Source organism: Oryctolagus cuniculus, chromosome 20, assembly GCF_051225735.1.
Source record: "Oryctolagus cuniculus isolate XC-2025 breed Fujian yellow rabbit chromosome 20, ASM5122573v1, whole genome shotgun sequence".
In the NCBI taxonomy this organism is placed as follows: Eukaryota; Metazoa; Chordata; class Mammalia; order Lagomorpha; family Leporidae; genus Oryctolagus; species Oryctolagus cuniculus.
In genome coordinates, this window is record NC_142886.1 from 18,450,511 (window position 1) to 18,470,535 (window position 20,025).

At 46.8% G+C, this 20,025-nt stretch overlaps 1 protein-coding gene and 1 long non-coding RNA gene across 44 annotated transcripts in view; one reads left to right on the plus strand and one right to left on the minus strand.

Annotated features, from left to right (window-relative positions):
- Positions 1 to 7,731, minus strand: part of LOC103351641 (uncharacterized) — a 128,795-nt gene extending 121,064 nt beyond the window's left edge. For 11 of the 15 annotated variants that reach the window (XR_016226511.1, XR_016226502.1, XR_016226501.1 and 8 more), the window contains exons 1-2: positions 6,286 to 7,649; positions 7 to 163 (exon numbers count right to left, since the gene is read on the minus strand). This is a non-coding gene — a long non-coding RNA (uncharacterized LOC103351641). Of the gene's footprint in view, positions 1 to 6; positions 164 to 6,285 lie in introns of all 15 variants that reach the window. The other 4 variants (XR_016226509.1, XR_016226505.1, XR_016226508.1 and 1 more) reach the window with 2 other exon arrangements.
- RAD51B (RAD51 paralog B) overlaps positions 1 to 20,025 on the plus strand; it is a 657,779-nt gene that overhangs the window by 388,119 nt on the left and 249,635 nt on the right. For 3 of the 29 annotated variants that reach the window (XR_016226494.1, XR_016226495.1, XR_016226497.1), the window contains one exon: positions 2,144 to 2,238. The exons of the other annotated variants lie outside the window; for them this stretch is intronic. The gene's annotated coding sequence lies outside the window, so the exon portion shown is untranslated. The remainder of the gene's footprint in view (positions 1 to 2,143; positions 2,239 to 20,025) is intronic. 29 annotated transcript variants of the gene reach the window in all.

Sequence of the window (20,025 nt, forward strand, 5' to 3'; positions counted from 1 at the left end):
ACTCACAGGATGGCTCTCGTCCAGCTTTCAAATCTCTCCAAGTTGATTAATCATTTTCTTGTTCTGACTCATTCAGGCCTCGAGAAAATAGCTGTGGGTTCTGGATAGGCTGTGTAGATCAAGGAGGTCAGATAAATGGCTTGATGTTGGTCTGTAGAAAAACCTAGAAAATAATGCCAGAAAGCTTTTTAAGCCCACCGTCCTTACATGCTAGTAAGTGGCTTGTGAGTGTGTGTGGGGCAGAATATTTCACGGGCATTAGCAAACGTGGGCCTATGTGTGTATTATCCTTCATAGTGTAAGATTAGGTATTCTAAAAGGTCTACTGTATGGTGACAGCTACTTTTAAGTCAGTTTAGCTAGACTGTGGGCTGGATCATAAGCCTCTACCAATAGTATCAGCAAGCCATATGCAGTGCTGAGTATTTACCAGACACTGTTTGCAGGACTGAAGGGACAGCCCTGATTGTCTAAGTCAAGGCCGTATATTGCAGATTACATCTTTTGAGGTCAGGCTAACAATCCTCATAGTTTGTTATAGTTTATTACAGAAGAAGTGTTCACATTTAGATTCTTCATTATGCTTTTAAGTCACACTAGAAAGTCTTGTCATGCTTTAATCTCGTGGTGTATGCACTGAATTCATGGACACTGATGAAGTACCCTAGTGCAAATCATTGAGATAAAGTAGTAAATAAGAAAGCACCCCAGACATTGTATTAGCCACTGTGTTAGTGCTTTGTGATTGGTATGAGCAAAATACTTAGGAAAGCACATGAGAAGCAACAAATATTTCTACAAAGGAGATGAGGAAACTTTTGGGTTGGAACTCGTAGAATATAAAGTGTTTTCCAGATTGACAAGGGTGGGAGGAACATCATCAATACCGGGAACAGCATACGCAAATGCAAAGAGGTGTGGAAAGAGTAGTGTGTTCAAGATAAAGTAAGACATTTCTTAAGGACTTTTGGCAAAAAATGAGGCTCGATCAGTTAGTTGAAGTAGAAATTGTGGTGGATCTTGTATTACCTGCCAAGGCCTTACTCTGTAAGACTGAAAGGGCTTATGGAGGTTCTAAAAAGAGTAACTTCATTTGATTACATTTTCAAAAGGAGAATTCTGATGATAACATCGGGTGGGAGAAAAGGATCATGCGGAGACCAGCTGGAAAGCTGCTGTGTGGTCTAGAAGTGGTAGCAGGAGGGGAGAGGTGAAAGGACAGATTTGAACAGCATTTGGGAGTTGGATGCAGGGGTTGACATTTGGAGAATTACCCCACATAGGGACTGGGGTATTGGGTGGATCAGGATGCCTTCAAGAAATTCAGAGGACAAGCAGCCTTGGAGGAACTATAAGGTCACTGCATAACATGTTGAGCTTAAATTAGGATACTAATGAGATGATACATTCGGGAATAGAAATCTAATAGGTGACCGTGGTATGAGTCAAGAAAGACAGCTAAGAAGTACCTAGAATCCTCCAAGTCAAGACAGTGGATTAGGTCAACCAGGCAGAAGAGAAGGGAGCCAGGGACAGTGGAGGGTATATTGCATCCATACTATCTATCAAAGAATCCATCATGCTGTGAATAGAGTTTTAGTGATCACCACCTGGTTGTTTGGTTACCATGTTTATTGTTTCTATAGCAGAGCACACTTAATGAGATTTGAAGTCTCGGTCCAAGGCTAGTAAGACGATGACCCTTCTAGGCTGTTACCTTTGTGCCTCCTTTGGGGAGGAGTAGGGGAATTGTTCTCTGAAACACATTAACACATGCTCCTGCTTAGCTCTCCCTGGCTGATCTGGATTCCCGACAACTGCTGACGCTATATAGATTTGCAGACGTCCACACAAAGGAGTGTCATTTGTATGCAGCCCCTTAACTGATTGTAACAATCTGTTCCTTAAGTCTCCTAGAGAACACACAAATTGATTCCCCAGTGCTTGTCCGTTTTCAAGGACACCTGTATGACCCTTCATCAAATCACCTATCCCCCTCCCCTTTTATTCACCTGCTATTTCAATTATGTGAACAGTAATGCGTCTGCCTCCAAAGTCCCTGTCCTGGGAAATTTCTTCATAAGAGAATTGTTGGGAAAATATTCAGCTGTGCAGCCAACTCCGGGATTTAAATCTCTTGCAGCCTGCAGAGCACCTGGATTCAAGTGTCTATTCCCTCCTGACGTTGGAAGAATGAGCTGCGTCTTGCCCTGAAGTTCATAAGCATATTGAGAGGCCGTGAGTCTGTTTCCTCCCGCTGTTCACTGCAGCAATGAAAAATAAATGAACTCAGATAGTCCAGAGCCAGTGTCAGGTATCACCAGACGAGGCCTCACGGTGTTCTGGAACTTAGGAGCCTTTATGCACGCCTGTTGAGCAGGCTGCTGGAGCCCGCCTTCCTCACAGATGGGCACTTTCCTTTTGGGAGAATTGCGTTGTCCTGGCTCTGGCTCTAGTTCCATGCTGCCCCTGCCTTCCAGTGCCTTTCACTGAAGAGCTCTGTGTATTTGTTATCAGATTGGGTTTTCTGGGTGGTGGAGGTTACCTAATGTTTAAAGCTTTCTGAGCCCCTTGAACGTATTTCACTTTATGTACTACGGTGTTCAGTAGACAAAGGAACCGCTGAGCCAACGCCAGCCCGTACTTACTACAGTATTGACCCTGGGTCACGTGCTAGCAGCCATGGGCGCTTCTACCTCACAGGCATGTTTTACTTGATTCTCCCAATGATGTCTTTAAAAAAAAAAAAAAAGTACACACATGCATTCATGATTCAGTGTCACCATTTAAAAACAGAGAAAAGCCCAGGTTTCTGACTTCTTTTCAGGATTGGAAGAGATGTCAACATTGGTCCATAGTCTTGCAAAGTTACAAGTGTTAAACCTGAACAGCTGTAAAGGGTACACTGGACAAACATTTTTTCAATTGGCCAGTGTTCATTACCCCCTATTTTTCTTACATCATACCCAACCTCATTCATATATGTTATATGTCTTGCCTCTGTAGTCTGTTTATAGGCTCTGGTAGCAGAATTATTTAGACACTTACAACTTTAAAATTTTGTTTATTTTATTTTATTTGAGAGGCAGAGAGAAAGAGAGAGAGCGAGTGCAAATGAGCAAGCAAGCTTCTGTCTGCCGGTTCACTCCCTAAATGCCTCCAAGAACCAGGGCTGGATCAGGCCGAAGCCAGGAACTGGAAACTCAGTCTAGAACCACATGGCCAGCAGGCAGCCGAATGCATGAGCCATCAGCACTGCTCCCAGGTGCACATTAGCAGGAACTGGAGTTGGAGGCGGAGCTGCAGCTTGAACCCAGGCACTCTGATGTGGGTTCTGTGTGTCCCATGAGGTTGCTCAACCGTTGTGCCACATACCCGCCCCAGCACTTCCAATTCAACATGACATTTCCAAAACCTGTAGATAGCCTTATTAAGATATGATTCACGTACCATAAAATTCACCTATTTAGTGTGCAATTCAGTGTTTTGTGTTTATTCAGAGTTGTGCTGCTATTGCTACAGCTGTATTTTAAAACATTTTTACCCCAAAAAGAAATCATGTGCCCATTAGCAGGAACTCCCTGTTTCTAACCCTTAATCCCTGCCCAAGTTTTAGGAAACCATCAATCTGCTTTCCATCTCTATGGATTTGGGTCGTTTCTTTATATCTTTAGCTATTTCATAAATAATGTTACTGTAGAGGCCAGCGCCATGGCTTACTTGGTTAATCCTCCGCCTGCGACGCCAGCATCCCGTATGAGCACCGGGTTCTGGTCCCCGTTACTCCCCTTCTGGTCCAGCTCTCTGCTGTGGCCCAGGAAGGCAGTGGAGGATGGCCCAAGTGCTTGGGCCCCTGCATCTGCATGGGAGACCAGGAGGAGGCTCCTGGCTCCTGGCTTCTGATTGGCGTAACTCCGGCTGTGGAAGCCATTTGGGGGGTGAACCAATGGAGGGAAAACCTTTCTGTCTCTCTCTCTCTCACTGTCTAACTCTATCTGTCAAATAAAAAAAAAATAATGCTACTGTATACATTTATATACATGTTTTAGCATGGATATATGTTTTCTTTACTCTTGGAATATACCTAGGAGTGGCATTGGTGAGTCATATCTTAATTCAGTGTGTTAACATTTTGAGGAACTGACCAGTTGTTTTCCAAAATGGCTGCATCATTTTCCATCCCCACCAGCAATATATGAGAGTCCCACTTTCTCTCCATCCTTGCCAGCACTTCTTATTGTCAGACTTTTAGCCATAGTCATTGTGAAGTGATAGCTCATTGTAGTTTTAGTCAGAAACATTTTTTGTGAAACAGAATTCCTTAGTTTTTATAAGAAAATGCTGCTTTGCTAACCCTTACTCATGCCCGGGACTCTCAATTTAGTCTCAGCTCTTGAAGCCAGACCACAAAGTCTAGGTCGTGGTTTGGGTAGCACCTGCATTGAATTCCATCGACTTGAGGTTTGGTGTGACGCTCGTCAGAAACTCAGATTCCTGGATCCCACCAGGAACCAGAATGTCTGGGGTGGAGCGTGACCTTGAGCAAGTTGTGTTGCTCCTCTTAGTTCCAGTTTTGAGCTCTACATCAGGGCACTGGACACGATGTTACCCACGGTCCCTTTCAACTGTAATGTTCAGTAGCATTCTGTGAGCATTCTATTGGAAGACACTAATTCTGCAGGAATCTTGGCACCCTAACAATGACAACAAAACGACCAACGTTTATTGAGCAGTCATAACAGGTAAGGCACCGTGCTGGCTGCTTGGGCCATGTAGATGACTAAGTGGTGGCCCTCATCCTTGGAGAAATGTGGTCTCTTGGGGGAGCCTCATTGCAGAGAAGATATAATAGTCATCTAGGAAGTATCCCCACTCTTCTGTGACTTCCCTCTGGAGCACCTGGGAGCTCAGGGTGGACTCATTCCTCTGCTGGGACCCTCCCAATGCCCATTCTCCCACCCATTGCCTCCCTTTCACAGCCACTCTTGGTGGCATCAAGTGTAGCCAACACCGAGGAGTCCCAAGTGTATAATGACAACCTGCTCTCTGTCTGACTCGGAGAAGGCACAGCCGTTCCCGTCACACCTTCACCCTCCACGGCCCTGCTCCTTCTCCCCAGGTTCTCCTCCCAAGGAAGTCGCACTTCTCCGTAGTCTTGTTTCTCACTGAGCCCCGGGCTCCGTCCCAGCACCGACTCTGGTGTGTTTTCTTCCCCTCACTGATGTCTTCCTCTATCCACTGCGCTCTCTCTCCTTTCCCTACCTCTGACTTCCACATAGCCCAGCCCAGAGGTACTGAGCAATGTCTGAGACCCTTGAGCCTCCTTTATAACCACCACCACCATAAGAGCCACACAGATGCTCTTAGTCCAGCGGAATCCGGTATAACCATCAGATGTCCCACTGATCACATTTCAATACTCTGTTTCCTCGTCCCCTTAAATGTACTTTACTGGCAAGAGCCTTGGTTCTAGTTCAGAAAAATTTGGCTACTCTTAAGTGTAATTCAATATCTGAATTTTAGAAAAAGAGAAGAAAGGCCTTAGGTTGTATATGAAAAAACTACATTAGTTTACACTAGTCACACTTCTGACCCAGAACACTTCTTTATTTTTACATAAACAAGGACTTCGGAAAGTTTGTGAAAAGCAGAATTTAAAGATAACAAAGTTTACTTTTGTGAAAAAAAATTGGAATTCATGCATTGTTCTTTCATATTATGCATTTTCCATGAATTTTTTGAAAACCTTTGTAGTCCATCTGCCGGAGGGCTGGCATTGTCATGTAATGGGTTAAGCTGCCACTTGTGATGCCCACATCCAATGTAGCAGTGCTGACTTGAGTTCTGGCTCCTCTGCTTCTGATCCGGCTTCCTGCTAATGCATCCTGGGGAGGCAGTGGATGATGGCTCAAGGTCTTGGACCCTGCCCTCTGCATGGGAGATCCAGATGGAGGTCCTGGCTCCTGGCTGCAGCCTGGACCAGTCCTGTCTGTTGCAGGCATTTGGGGGAATCAACTAGTGGATCGAAGATCTCTCTCCTCTCTTCCTCTCTCTCTCTCTGCACCCTCCACTGTCTGTCTGCCTCTCTCTCACTCTGCCTTTCAAGTAGATGAAAATGAATAAAATAAAGATAAAAATAAGTTTATAAAATTTAAAATAAGAACATCCGTGGAGGCATGCAGAGCCAAGAGACTTTTCCCTACCATCTTCCTGACGTTGTCCAGGAACCTTCCCCTCGACCCCTCTGTACCCGCAGCCCTGGTCTTTCCAGGGCACCCTTATTACCTTGGGTGTCGGAGCTGCAGTGGTCAGGGCTGCCTCAGCGTGCTTCGTTTCAGAACAGACCTCTCCTCCAGCTCCAGAGCCACGTCCCATGCCTGCTCTGTCTGTAGCATGGGGGATCAATTCCAACAGCACCCTGCCCCCTAGGATCTGGAAGCCTTTAGCAACCTCAACTCACTTCCATACACAGCCACTCAGAGACAGATGGACAAGAAACAGGGACTTCTGATGATTGTCTGTTCAGGGAGAGGAGAGAGTAGAAGAAAAATCCACCAGTAGTGGGAGTCTTTCTCCTTCAGGCTAGGGTCATCCTTGCGGCTCCTGACGTGAGGGACCAGCATGCATTTCCTACAGCACGTGTGTGCATAGGACTCGGACTTCTCACTTACTCTCTGTTGCGTTAGAAGTGCTTTACTCATCCACTGCTAGGAGGCTGAGTGGTGATGGAGGATGACTGTTTCCCTAAGCAGAGAAGAACACACTGAGGTTTCGACTGGCACAGGAGCTTGCTCTGTGCTGAGTCACCAGCAGAGTAAGACAGAGTGTCCAGCGTACAGGAGCCCCTTGTGCGTGCGGCCTGACGCCGGGCCATGTCCCTGCCCTCGTTGACTTCTCAAGGAAACAACTTCTATTCCCACAGCCACCCGGACTCGCTCACAGGTGATGCCAGCACGCAGGAACTTCAGCCGGTGATGGCCGGCCTTGATGTTTCACTTTCTTCTGGGGCTACTTTCTGGGTTTCCAAGTTGAGTGATCCGAGAAGGAAAGGTGTTCTTTTCCTTGTGTTGAGTGGTTTGGGGAAAAGCCGAGAGGGAAACGTAAAGGAATAGTTACTTGCTTGTCGCTCCCCCTCTTCGTGGAGGAACGACACAGGACCCTGCGCTGTTCTTTCGTCTGCTCGGCCCTCCCCGGGTTTGCTGCTGGTTCTTCCCGGGTTGGCTACTATCCCTTCCACCTCCGTGGAAGGGCAGTTCCCCCTGGCCACATTCCCCTCTTCCGCAGGGGAGCGGCACACCGCCGGCCGGTTCTCTCGGGGGCTGCACGGGTTCCCTTAGATGTTCCCCATAGATGTTCCTGGTGCATGCCGTCTCTCTCCTCCTTTATAGTCCTCCTCCGCCAATCCCAACTCGGCTGCCCACACGCCGAGTACGCTGCTCTCCAATCAGGAGCAAGTCCTACAGTTAATTGGTTGAACTGGAGGCAGCTGTGCGGAAGCTGTTTACTTCTCTCCCAGCGCCATATTGTGGGAGAGCAGATGCATAGAATAAGTCTTAATTCCAGTAACTTAGTCCAGTCCGGATTTGCTCCCCACACTTGCTTTGTCTCCGGCACTGTACCGGGTACGTTACCTACACTGTTAAATGAAAATGAAAGCAGATTTACATGGGACTCTGCAGAGTAAAGCGATTCCATTGAGCCTGCCATCTTTGCGTGTTTGCTATTTGTTCTATGGGCCAGCAGCTGTTCGTGTTTTCTTGGCATTAACCTCAGGTACTCTCCCCAGATAGCCTCTCTCATGGCTTCTTGTCTTTCCCTTATAAATGCATTTCAAGGACAATGAAAAACCCAAATCACACTCTCTCCCCTCTTGGAAGCTGCTCTCCAGGGTTGGAATCTAGCATCAAATAACCTCCCCTTTCCCTTTCTTTTTTATTTTTTCTTTCTGTTTTTGTTGTGAGAAAAATCTACTGGGCTGTTTTTAAATTGTCAATCATAAACTCATGATAGCATATTTGGTTTCATCATTTCAGTTTGAATTCTCAGAGTTTATTTTATTGATTTTTCTCGAGTGTGGTTTCTGCTGGCTTCCCCCCGAGGCAGTCCGGGCTGTGTGGTTTTCCCCCACCAGTCCCAAGATCAGCGTGTGATTCCCCAGCCCAGTCGTGTCTCTGCTTACGCCTCCTGCAGCCTGTCCCTCGGCCCTGGCCTTCTGAATTGCGCAGCCTTGGGCACAGACCGCCTCACTTTCCCTGTGTGAGCGCAGGCTGTTACCAGGATTGAATGACTCTGGCCATGCCCGTCCTGCCTTCAGCTCTCCCTACCCTGGTCCGCCCTGCACACAGCTGTCGGAGCAGTTTGTTGCAGCCCAGCCAGCCTTTGGCTGTGCGGCTTCTCTGGTTTCCACCACCTGTGTCCTGGCATCCGAGGCGCTTCCAGGCTAGTCCACACTGCCCTTTCCACCCCCGCCTCTCGCTGCCCTCCAGCATAAACCCCAGGCTTCCAGGCGGCCGGGGCTCACCACCACTCCTTGCCTTTGCCTTGCTTTCTTTACTTGACGCTTGGCTCAAGCCATCCCGTTTGCCCAGAGTGAACCCTGTTCTCTCCTTTGCTAAAGGTACCTTGCCTAGCCAGGGAGTGGCTGGAAGTGACCACCAACCTCTCAACTCCTGGATGGTCTCTGCTCTGTCTCTGCCCAGACTGGCCTTGGCACAGATGGCCTGGACTAGGAGACGTGAAGGCTTGTTTCCCTTCTAGGATGTCAGCCCTTGAAGGCAGAGAGTCCAGTTTTTCTTACGTGTCAGTGCTTAATAAATATTTGTTGAGCAAATACACAACAAAGCCCCTTTGGGTCACCTTTTTGTCTCTTCAGCAGGAATTCAGCGGTTTCTTCCCGGGAAGGTGGCACACACAGCCATCAGGATTTGGCCTTACTTGGTCAACATACACTCTTTGGAGTACCTGCTAAGTGTTAGAAACTGCTGATTTTCTGGGTTGAAAACAATAATTATAACTGATTTTTTGAACCCTGGGTACTAAGCACCATGCTAACTAAGTACTTTCCATCCATTTTCTCACTTGGTACTCATGACAACCACTTAGGGGAAGATATGATTACTACTATTAATTAATTATCATTAGCATATTACTAGTAAACTGTAGGTCAGCAAACTTAGTGATTGCCCCAGCTCGTCAGTGGGTGGTAGAGCCTCTTGATTGCAAGATGTGACCTGTTCCTAGGGAGGCGTAACCTTGGGCAAGGAATCTCTGTGGCCGAGGCTGACCCTGGAGTTACTGATGCCAGAGCCTGGCTGCTGATGGAATTCCTGTCTCTGGGCAGCAAATCCTTCCTTGAAGGGGGCTCTGGCCAGCGCATTTAGTATCTACTACACTAATGCCCGTAAGTAGTGTCTGTTTCAGATGCATGCTTCCAAATTAATTTACATCCAAATGCTGGGACTATTTATACCACACACACAAAAAAAGGATTTTTAAACACAAGAACTCTTTTTACAAAATTTTTATTTATTTATTTGAAAGGCAGAGAGAGAGAGAAATCTTTCACCCTTTGGTTCATTCCCCAAATGGCTTTAATGGTCAGGGCTCTGTCAGGTCGAAGTCAGGAGTGAGAAACTCCATCCTAGTCTCCTACATGGATGCCAGAGACCCAAGTACCTTCCCAGGCACATTAGCAGAAAGCTGGGTTGGAAATGGAGTAGCTGGTGTTACAAGTGGTAGCTTAACCTGGTGCAGCGTAACGCCAGACCCTAAACCTGATTAGTATTTATTGCCTTTCAGTTCCCTGATTGCCTTGATTCACATGGGATACTCGTTTTAAAAATATTTTTGATATCACAGTGTTTTGGAATTATGATTTTTGGTATTATGAGTTTTTGTCCCAAAAACTTGCCTATATTATCATGCCTGTTTTCTAGTTAGGGACAGATCTTCAAGCTTATTTAACTGTCGCAAGTTTTAGGACAAGCCTTTTTCTTTCTGTAAGGCATTATTCTCATTTTTGTTCCTGTTGTAAGCTTCCTTATATTACACAAACTTTCAGCCCAAAATGGCAACTTTCTGCACACTGTTTCAATATTTCTAAGAGTTGATCTTTTCACTTAAGTCCTCCAGCATGTAAGAACTGCTGAGTAGCATCACTGTTAAATTGCCGCGATTAGAATCATGTTTTATTTTCTGAGGTCTACAACTTGCTGACCGGGGGAGGGGGTGCCCCCAGCTTTTCCCTTCTTTGGAGCGTTCAGTTTGCCTTTGGTCACTGAGGAATAGTTCAGCTCTGACACGGTTCGGAGCCTTGAATTTTACTGCTTCAGTTGCTCCATAGTAATGGACACATCATACACATCCCAGGTCCCACGTTCCGTTTCTGTGTGGACGCCACAGCTAGACTTGAAGGAATTCTCTGTGTTCTGGGGAAGCTGTGTTGGTCTGTTCCCCTTACGCACGGTACACGCAGCATCACCTGTGGGAAACCACTTGTGTTTCTGCTGGCATTTCATCACCGTGGGTGCATCCCAATCTGATTATACGCTGACTTGTAATCAGCAGAGGCTTCCTCTCATTTAATTTTCTGTTGACTGTATATTCCTCCAGTTTAGAAACCTCCGAGATTATTGTATCAATTTCAGCTTCATTAAACAAGTCTCCTGTCATGATGGTCTGCTTTCAGTCAATCACTTTTCTGTTCAGTCACTCTGTCAACCCATATTATCTGTTTTGAAAACAAAGCAAAACATGCTAATATGTTAGTGAGCTCCCCGCTGCCATCTAAAATGGCTTGGAAAGAACTCAGTACTGACTTAATCCAGCGGGTCACGTCACCCCGCTAATAGTGAGATACTTGATCTTGGGAGAAGAAAGAAAGACATCTTGACCAGAGTCTTCAGTGGTATCTGATTGGGGTACAAGGAGAACTCATCAAAAACATAGAAGCTGCATTTCCTAGGAAATCGAGGCTTTTTCCTGTATTTGGGAGTGGTAAAGGATACGCCCAAGAACTTGGAACAGATACAGCATTGGCAGACAAACAAAAGATCTGTAGGGCAGGACTTCCTTTTTATTCCCATGAGCTCTCTCTCCTATTGTCTCCAGGAAGATGGAGCAAATACCCAGACAGAAGCTGCTTCAGTATTGTCTTGTTGAGAGGCCGCTGTCTTCAGGGGCTCCTCTGGTCCACAGTGTCTGCTGGACAGTTGGAGGCTTTTTGAAGCCATTGTATTGTTAGAGAATAATTAGGGTGAGTGAAGCAGGGGGTAGGGGTTAACAACAATTCTTTGTTGCAAGCAATTGCTAGTCTTGGCATCAGTATTGGTAACAAGGGCAATCTACTGGAAGGAATGGAAACAAAGGATGGAAAGGTTGCGGTTGGTTTGTCTAATCCATCCAGCAAATCCACCCATGTGTAGCCATTATGCCCCGTGAGCTATCTGGAAACGCATTTGGTCACACTGCATTCCAAGCCACTGGGTGGGTGATCTCTGGGCAGTCTTGTACATGTATTTCCTAGAATGCTTCCCATAGCCAAAAAGGGGATGCACAGGTGTTGCCTTGGCAATTAATCGGCGTACTTCACAAAGAAAATAATCTCCTAACGCTGGGCATGGCGTGAAAGGCTCACGACCTTTCCCTTGGAAGGGAGAGTTAGAGAATGTCCCAACATAAAATAGCCGAGATTGGTCTCTCGATACCAAGGCAAAAAAACACCTAAGCAGAACCATAGCCAGTGTCCTCACTGTCTGCTCCAGCGCCTCTGGGCCAGTCAGGCCTGCCCTGGTGTTGGGAGTTATAATCCTACTTGCGTTGTGATCTACAGGAGGCCCAGCCAGGGTGGAGGCCAGCAAACTGGGATGGCTATCAATTTCCTGCTTCCAAGATAGTTGTGCTCCTTGGGAGGTCATCCCTGTCTCCCCTCGCTGATTTGGGGAGCCAGAAAGGCTGCTAAATCTTGAGTCAAGAAGTCTTGCCGCTATGGTTGCTCGGGCTCTTGATGCATTCATAATAGACAGCAGGGGCCTGGGTGCAAGTTTTATCATATCGCCGTGGTCCGCTGGTGGGTGTTGCTTCGTAGGTCCTCCTCCCAAATCGGCTTTCCACCAGAGGTTCCCAAACACAGACAGGCCTGCCTCAAATATTTGGTTCAAATGGTGCAACCGAATTGACCCTGTATCTCGTTTCCTGTTGCTTATCAAAAAGGGTAGAGACACAGAGGCAACCGAGGTAGGCATGTCTCCAGGGAGATTTGTGACCTTAGGTACAGATCCCTAAAAGGCAAACTGCTGCTCTCACATAGTGAGGAGAGCACCAGTCCCACAGTGTGACTTAGACCAAGGAAGACTTAGGTTTGAAATCCCCGAGTGGACTGTTCAAGATCAGTATTACCCTCTAAGCACTGTGGCAGAGGTGGGGTTCACCTACACACGATTCTCTGGGGCCCGTGTGTGGGGAGTACTGGTTGTCAGGGAGTAAGGGAAAGAGGTGTGGGAGGGAGGGAGCCAGGGGGACAGCACTGTGCTTATTTTCAGTTTGTCAGCTGCTCTGGAAGGGGGCCAGAATGAGAGATACAACAAGCCTTCAGAGTGGTCAGGAGCCAAGGACAGGCAAGGCCCTTCCTTTTTAAAAGCTTTGTGGAATTTAAAGTTTCACGTGTATTTGGTTTGGGGAAATGTGAAAGCTTTGAACTTTCCCCAGGAAAATGTTCACCCCAGGGAACACACAGTAGGTCCTCAGGCCCCAGACAGACATGTGCCTTGAGGGAGAAAAGAGAACCCTTACCCTTCCATTTAGCATCCTGGCTCTGCTGGGCCAGTGGAGAAAGATGGATGCAAACCTTGATTAGACCTGTCTCCGCTGCCTCCAGCACGTTATTGGAAAGACTTCAAAAAAATCCTGTTGATGTGAGTGGGGTGCAAGTTCCCGTCGCTGAGGGTGAGGAAGAGGCTCCATCTTCAGGACCCCAAGGTGCCAGGATGTGCACACACATTAACAGGCAGAGAAAGCAAAGGGCACCAGGCACCGGCATCCTGCGAAAGGCAATCTGGGAGGTTCAAAGCTAGGCGACCTCCACACGGGAAGAAGAGCCGGTGAGGTGACCCTGATGTGTGCCCATGGAGTCTGCAGCAGAAATCAACAGTGAGGCTGTGTTTTTGTAGGCATGTGGTATATTCTTTACTGGCAGTCATACCCCCAGTTTGATCCCTCTGCGTGTGACTGCTCTGACGTTCACTTCATGAAAACTCCAGGCTGTTTTTACTGTACTCCCAAGTAATGTTGACATTTGTTAGGGAGAGGAAATCTGGATAAATAGAATTTCTTTTCTTGGCATTGTTAAAAGTATTACTAAAAAGAGCAAAGGGTGTTTTCAGAGCTAAATGCAAGTCAAGTCTTTCTTTGCAATTTTGAAAGCCCAGGTAGGTGGCTGGGTAAGCGTTTTCTTGCGGCCTGTTTATTTTAGCACACGCTGGCTTCTGAGCAGCTCGAAGAAATTCTGATGGAGGACACAGACGCCCACGCAAACCCTGTGGCCTTCTCTCCCAGGGCTGCCTTTTGCTGCCTGAGACTGACAACGTGTACAAGTGTTAGGGCTTTTCTGAAGAATTAGGTTATATCTGGTCTGACCTGAACCTTCTTTGAATTTCACTATCAAAAGCAGAACAACAGCTTCGCATCCCAGAACTTGGAGCGTCTGTTTGGTTTGCCTCTTTGGCCCATTTGGAAACTGAAATCGAGAGCCACTACGTGACGTGCCTGGGCACACAGCTGGTTAGTGTGGGAACAGAACTGAAAATCCCCCAGTGTGCTGAAGCCTGGCTTGTTACCACAGTGTAAACGCTGCCCACAAGGAGGAGGGTTCAGTTCAGATTTTCTGCAACTATAAGAACTTCCAAAAATATGCCAGTTTTGGTAGAAATAGTTAATCAAGGTAACCTTTTCACTGTTAGTGAAGCAGAATTTTGAGAGACATTTAGAGTCACCTAATTTAAACTATAATTTGGGGTGGGCATTTGACAGAGGGGTTATGATACTGCTTTACATATTAGAGTACCTGGGTCCAAGTCACAGCTTCACTCACTCCCAAATCCAGCTTCCTGCTGTTGCACACTCTGGGAAGCTACAGTGATGGCTCAGTAGCTGGGCTCCTACCACCCGTGTGCGAGACTCACACTGAGTTCCCAGCTTGCGGCTTTGAACTGCCCCAGCCTCGGCTGTTGTGGGCATCTGGGGAGGAACCAACAGATGGGATATCCCTCTGGGTCTGTCTGCTTTTTGAATAAAAATAATTGATTATCTTTTAAAAAGCTATAATGTTCATTCTTCATTAGCTTGCGCAGGTTTTTTTCATATGTTTCATGATCTACTTGAACATTTTCTTACTTAATACTTGTTTGTAACACTAATACCTGATATTTGAGAATGAATACTAGCACTCAAGGATGAATTCAATATAGAAGCCCTTTCTACAAAGGGTTACACACATGTAAGTGACAAGCATAAATCAGAGGAGGGAATAACATATGGGGGGAAATAGGTTTTCTGGTGTCATGGAGTGCTTTGTAATATGAAAAATGCCTTGTCAGGTAATACATATGTAAAGATACTTCAAAAAGTTCATGAAAATAGAATTATAAGATAAGTTCATTTTATTTTATTTTATTTTTTTTTTATTTTATTTTTTTTTTTTTGACAGGCAGAGTGGCCAGTGAGAGAGAGAGACAGAGAGAAAGGTCTTCCTTTTGCTGTTGGTTCACCATCCAATGGCCGGCGCGGCCGGCACACTGCGGCTGGCGCACCACGCTGATCCGATGGCAGGAGCCAGGTACTTCTCCTGGTCTCCCATGGGGTGCAGGGCCCAAGCACTTGGGCCATCCTCCACTGCACTCCCGGGCCACAGCAGAGAGCTGGCCTGGAAGGGCAGAATTACAGGGGAGACAAAGAGACAGAGGTGAGGGGAGAGAGCTTCTGTCTGCTGATTCACTCTCCAAATGGACCCAATGGGCAGGGCAGGGCTTGGAGGAGGCCAGGAACTTTATCTGGGTTCCCCTGTTGGTGGCAGTAGCCCCCCCTCCACTGCTTTCCCAGATGCATTAGCAGGGAGCTGGCTTGGAAGTAGAGCAGCCGGGACTTGAGCCAGAGCTCATATGGGATGCCGGCATCACAGACGGCGGCTTAGCCCATTGTGCACAACACCAGCCCCAGCAAGAGAAGTTCACTTCAGTACCGAAAAATGTTGAAATGCCTGCCTTTCCTAACACCCATTATCCATGAGCTTTCTGAAGGCTGCTCAAAGCATGGGTTTAGATAAGTTTTGTACTAAAATAAACTTAACTTTAAATCCCCCTCGCCGTGAACTTTTGGAAGGTCCCTCACACAGAACAGTTCTGTGGAAGTAGGAAGAGCACCGCAGCAGATGCCCGGAAAACAGGATCGAAGCCCCAGGGCCCCAGAGAGCAGCTCAGAGATCCTGCAGGGGCTGCCAGCACGGCCAGGGAGCTGCTGAGTGGGGCGCAAACGGGCCCACCGCTCCTTCACCGCCTCACAGTGTTTTTGTCACATAAGTGATGATGCTTTAAAAACCCGTCCCTGTTGACTTTTGCCTCTCTCCTCTCCGCAGTGGCTACACTTTGCCCAGTTCCAGCTAGTCTCACGTTCTAGTTTGCCTTACTGTGTGCGTGCTGCTCACTGTACACATGGAAGGCACGGGCCTCTTGAAGGTGGTTCAGAAAGGCTTTTCTGAGGTTCTGCTGCTTCTCTGGTCCACGTCCTGACCTGCAGGCTCAGTGCTCTCTGGAGGCCCCGTTGCAACGAGAGGGACCTGTTGGCAATGCGCCCCCCGCCCTCTGCAAGCTGCCAGCGTAAACAGAACTCTGAAGTTTTAGACAAAAATGCAATTTAGCAAAGGTCCTGATTCTCGTTTTGCTCCCCTCACACAGCATGTGTTTTTAAAAGCTGTTACGTGTTTTCACCTCCAACACTAGGTGGCAGAATAACTACACCGCAAAGCACCGTGTCCTTTGTTTCTTGCCAGTCGGTGGGGAGCAGGGACCAGAACAGTGAGGCATAAACCATCTGTGGCTGCATGAGATTGCAGCAACCGACCTGGCCAATATTTTCTTGACAGGGAACTGGCTGCAGTGATTCTAAAACATATGCTTCCAAGATCCTGTCTTTAAGGTTTCCTTTCCCCCCACCCCCTCCCAGCTCCCCTGCGCTCTGTTTCTTCTGCCCCATTGCATTCTGGTAGCAGAGGGCAGACATGGCCTAGAGGCAGCAGCTCTGAAACAGCAGGTTGGGATGAAGGCACCCCGTGGCACGGGCACTCTTGCCTTCGTGTGCCAGCAAGTTTCAGAGGTTCTGGGGGAGAAGCCCCAGAGCCCTGTGTGGCGCCGCAAGGCTCTGGGGGTTCAGCTCCAAATGCCGCCTTTGGCTCACTACTCAGATATGCAGGACAGGATTTTGTTTTTCAAGGACAGCCTCTTCTTGATTCAATTCTTTAGGAGTTGGGAGTGTGGCTGCGTGGTTGGTGAGGCCGCATTGCCTCCAGTTTCTTCCTAATGATTTGCTGGTGTCTGCGACCCTGGCTGCCTCCCATGCCACGGGACAAACAGCTAAATAAAGCTGCAGCACAGGTTTTGTCCTTTCGTGTTGTGAAGAGAATGAACTTGGGTTACAGAACTACTTCTACACGCAGGGAGGGAGTGGGGGCCGTTGCTCAAAAAGTTCTTGGAAAATGCTTATTAGGAAAAAAAAGGATGCCTGGATTTTCAAAATTTTTTGCACCAGAATAAACTCTTCATTGCAATTTCCACAAACTGTTTCAAGTACCCTTGTGCACACCAACTTGTAATAATACTCTAGTACACCCCACATTAAGGATCGCCTTTAAACCAAGGCTAAATATGTAAAATGGATCCAACAGAAAGATATTATTTTAATTACAAAAGCATTCTTTACAACTGGAATCACAATCAAGTTTCATTAAATAGTGAGTCCCTGATGCGAACAGTAATTGATCCATCTACAAAAATGTAAAAAAAATTACATCTTGAATTTTCAGGGACCTGCTTGTTGCATGAAACAAACCCAAACCAACCAGCCTCAGCTGTTCCACGCGTGCTCCCGTCACACGCTACACCACTTTCCAACTGGTGTGCTCAGGGCTTTTTTTTTAGTTTTTAGCTGGGGTGATAGGTAGTACCCTACATCTGCACACACAGCACAGTTGCATGAAAAGGTGCTGTGGAAGTGACCACGGGTGAATCACATAATTGGCATCATCCTGTAGGGTAGGGATGTGGGGGATTTGTTTATTTGTTTGCCTGATGGAGCTGCAGTTCTTTCATTAAGAACAAACTCCATGACTTTTGACAATACCCTAAACGTACGAGTACATAAATCAGACCAAGGCCATGAATCGCAGATCACCACCATGGTGATGCTTTGAAGCTGGGAGAGGGTGGGGAGACTTTCTTGTTTGTTAAGAAAGAAATGTCATAAAAATTCCAAAGCAGAGCTCAAATTTCCAGGGGGAGGGGGCCTCTTTATTGTTTCCTCTAATAGCTCCTTTGGCACTTACTGAATAAATGTGTTGCACAAAATAACCCTAGATTCGGTCTCTGAGCTGTAGCCTGGCTCTGCTCCCACTTTTGTGTTTAGCATCCATTCTGAATTATGTATTTATGACAGTTTGGCTCTTGTTTGTCACCCCACCTTCCTCTCTCCCCACCCTACCCCCCATTTGTCCTGTCTGTATTTTCACACCCCTCCAGTTAATTGATATCTTCTGCTCCGAGGGCCGTAGCAAATGTGTGAGTGCATTTTTTCTGCGGATCTTCGCCATGCAGGCCATGCTTTTAAGTGTCTGGAATAGAACGATGGTAAAAATGAGTCACGGCTTGTTTCTATATTTGTTTCAGAGTCAAGAAGCTTAGTTTTCTCACTGTAGTGCCCGGAGTATAGAGCTTTACAGTTTACTTTTAAGGGAAACAACCAAAATTTAGTCAGTGCCTTCAATTAGATGTTTTCAAATGTTACAGAATTCTTGGGATTTATATTTCCAGATTGAACAACACAGTGGAAGTGGTTTTATTACTTCGATCCACAGGGAGAAAATACAGATCCAGAAAAGGCACAAAGCCTTCCCCCGGTGCTCTGGAAACAGACCTTTTGGGTGTTGTCCAGGCCTGCTCGCAGCCCCAGGACAGCCATCACTTTTAATTCGCTGAGGGCCTCCTACCTAAACTAAATGACAGTTCAAACCAGTGACCTGAGGGGCTGGGGTCCAACAGTAAGCAAACAGGAGCGGAGAGCTGGGGGTAGGGACATGAGCAGGAGGAAGAAGAAAATTGGAGATTCACAATGGCTGCCTCTGTGTGATGGTAGGGGACGCAGGCAGTGGTCACCAGGAGTTCTGGTGTCTCCACTCTTAGGCTCACAAGCTGCATGTATCAGCTTACTATGGTTTTCTACATGAAAAAAAACAAATAATGTTCTTGTTTTAAAAAATTATTTATCTGAGAGGCAGACAGAGAGGGTAAGAGACCGAGCTCCTATCCTTATCCACTTGTTCACTCCTCAAATGCTCATGATGGCTGGGCCAGGGCCAAAGCTGAGAGCCAAGAATTCAATCCAGGTCTCCCACGTGGGTGGAAGGAACCCTATTCCTTGAGCATGATCACTACCTCCTAGGTTGTGCATTAGCAGGAAGCTGGAATCAAGAGGCAGAGCCAGGAACCAAACCCAGACACTCCAGGATGGGATATGAGAGTCTTACCCAGCGTGTTCCCCACCAAGCTAAATGCACTCTCCCAGCTAACGCTCTGGAGTGTCAGTTCATTGAGCTTTCCAGTGTGGCCTCGTAACTTATATTAATTGGTAGGAAAATACTTCCAGGGAAAAGAGAGATACTGGACAGAACAACCTTGTCTTTGGTTGTCAAGGCCCTGCCCTTTGGAGTCACTGACAAGGCCTTCATTCTTGTATGACAGGCCCAGGGGCGGAAAGAAGTGATTCATCTTCTTCTGTTGCACCTTTCAAGGAGGAATTTTTTTGAAAAAAAGAAAAAGAAAAACAGATTTTGTTTATGGACTTAACATCACTGGCCAGGGGCAGTGGGCTCCAACCCTTTGTAAGGTATTATTTACTGTTGTGTACCTCCCTCCGAAGTTTGTGCACCTCCAGGAGCGCCGACCCCATTAAAATTCCTTCTTAAAAGCATAAGGTGAAAGAGCCAAGCATGTGTTGTTTTTGCAGAGGGGAGTGTAGCTATAGACGGGAAACAGTCCCAGGCCTTTTTCTATTTTAAATGCTGATAAATAACTTGAAACCCGTGAAAACTTTTGAAAGAATGTAGAGGAGTTGTCCTTTTGACTGTGATGTTCAGGAAAACAAAATAAAGGGAAAAAATGCAGTGGGCTGTGTTCCACAGAGAGCTGTGCACTTGTCCCCTGCGCCCTTCTAGGTACACAAGCGAGGTTGGCTCCTTCCCTGTCTGTGGGTCCACCGTGTTTGCTTATTACTCTACTGAATTTTTTTCGCACTTTAATGCTCAGCCCTTTAGAAAACATCAAACACTGTTCTTTTTGACAGTGAGGGAGAACACCCGTGTTTAAACGTGACACACTACCGCGTGCACGTTGTAATGTCGTAGGACAGGCAACAGCGTCATGAATGGCAGAACACAGTTCCCCCCCAGCAGGTTAAGTGCACATGAAGCTTGCCCAGTTTGCCTTTTGGGGAAGGCTTCATAACCCTCAAGGCACAGGAAGGAGCTGGCTTTTATTGAGATTTAAAAGGAATGTTTTTCACAGCCAACAGCCTTTCTTTTTGCGTCCCTTATTCCAAAAGGGTCTTTGCAGCTTCTACAAAAGAGAAAGAGCTTGAATTCCTATTTTAATCCCCCAGCCTGCAGGAATTGAGTGTGTATATATATATCTACCACCAGGCAGCTCAAGCTTGCAAGCAGCAAGATGGGAGCCTCTGAGGACTGCATCTTAGCTGTGGAAGTTTTGAGCT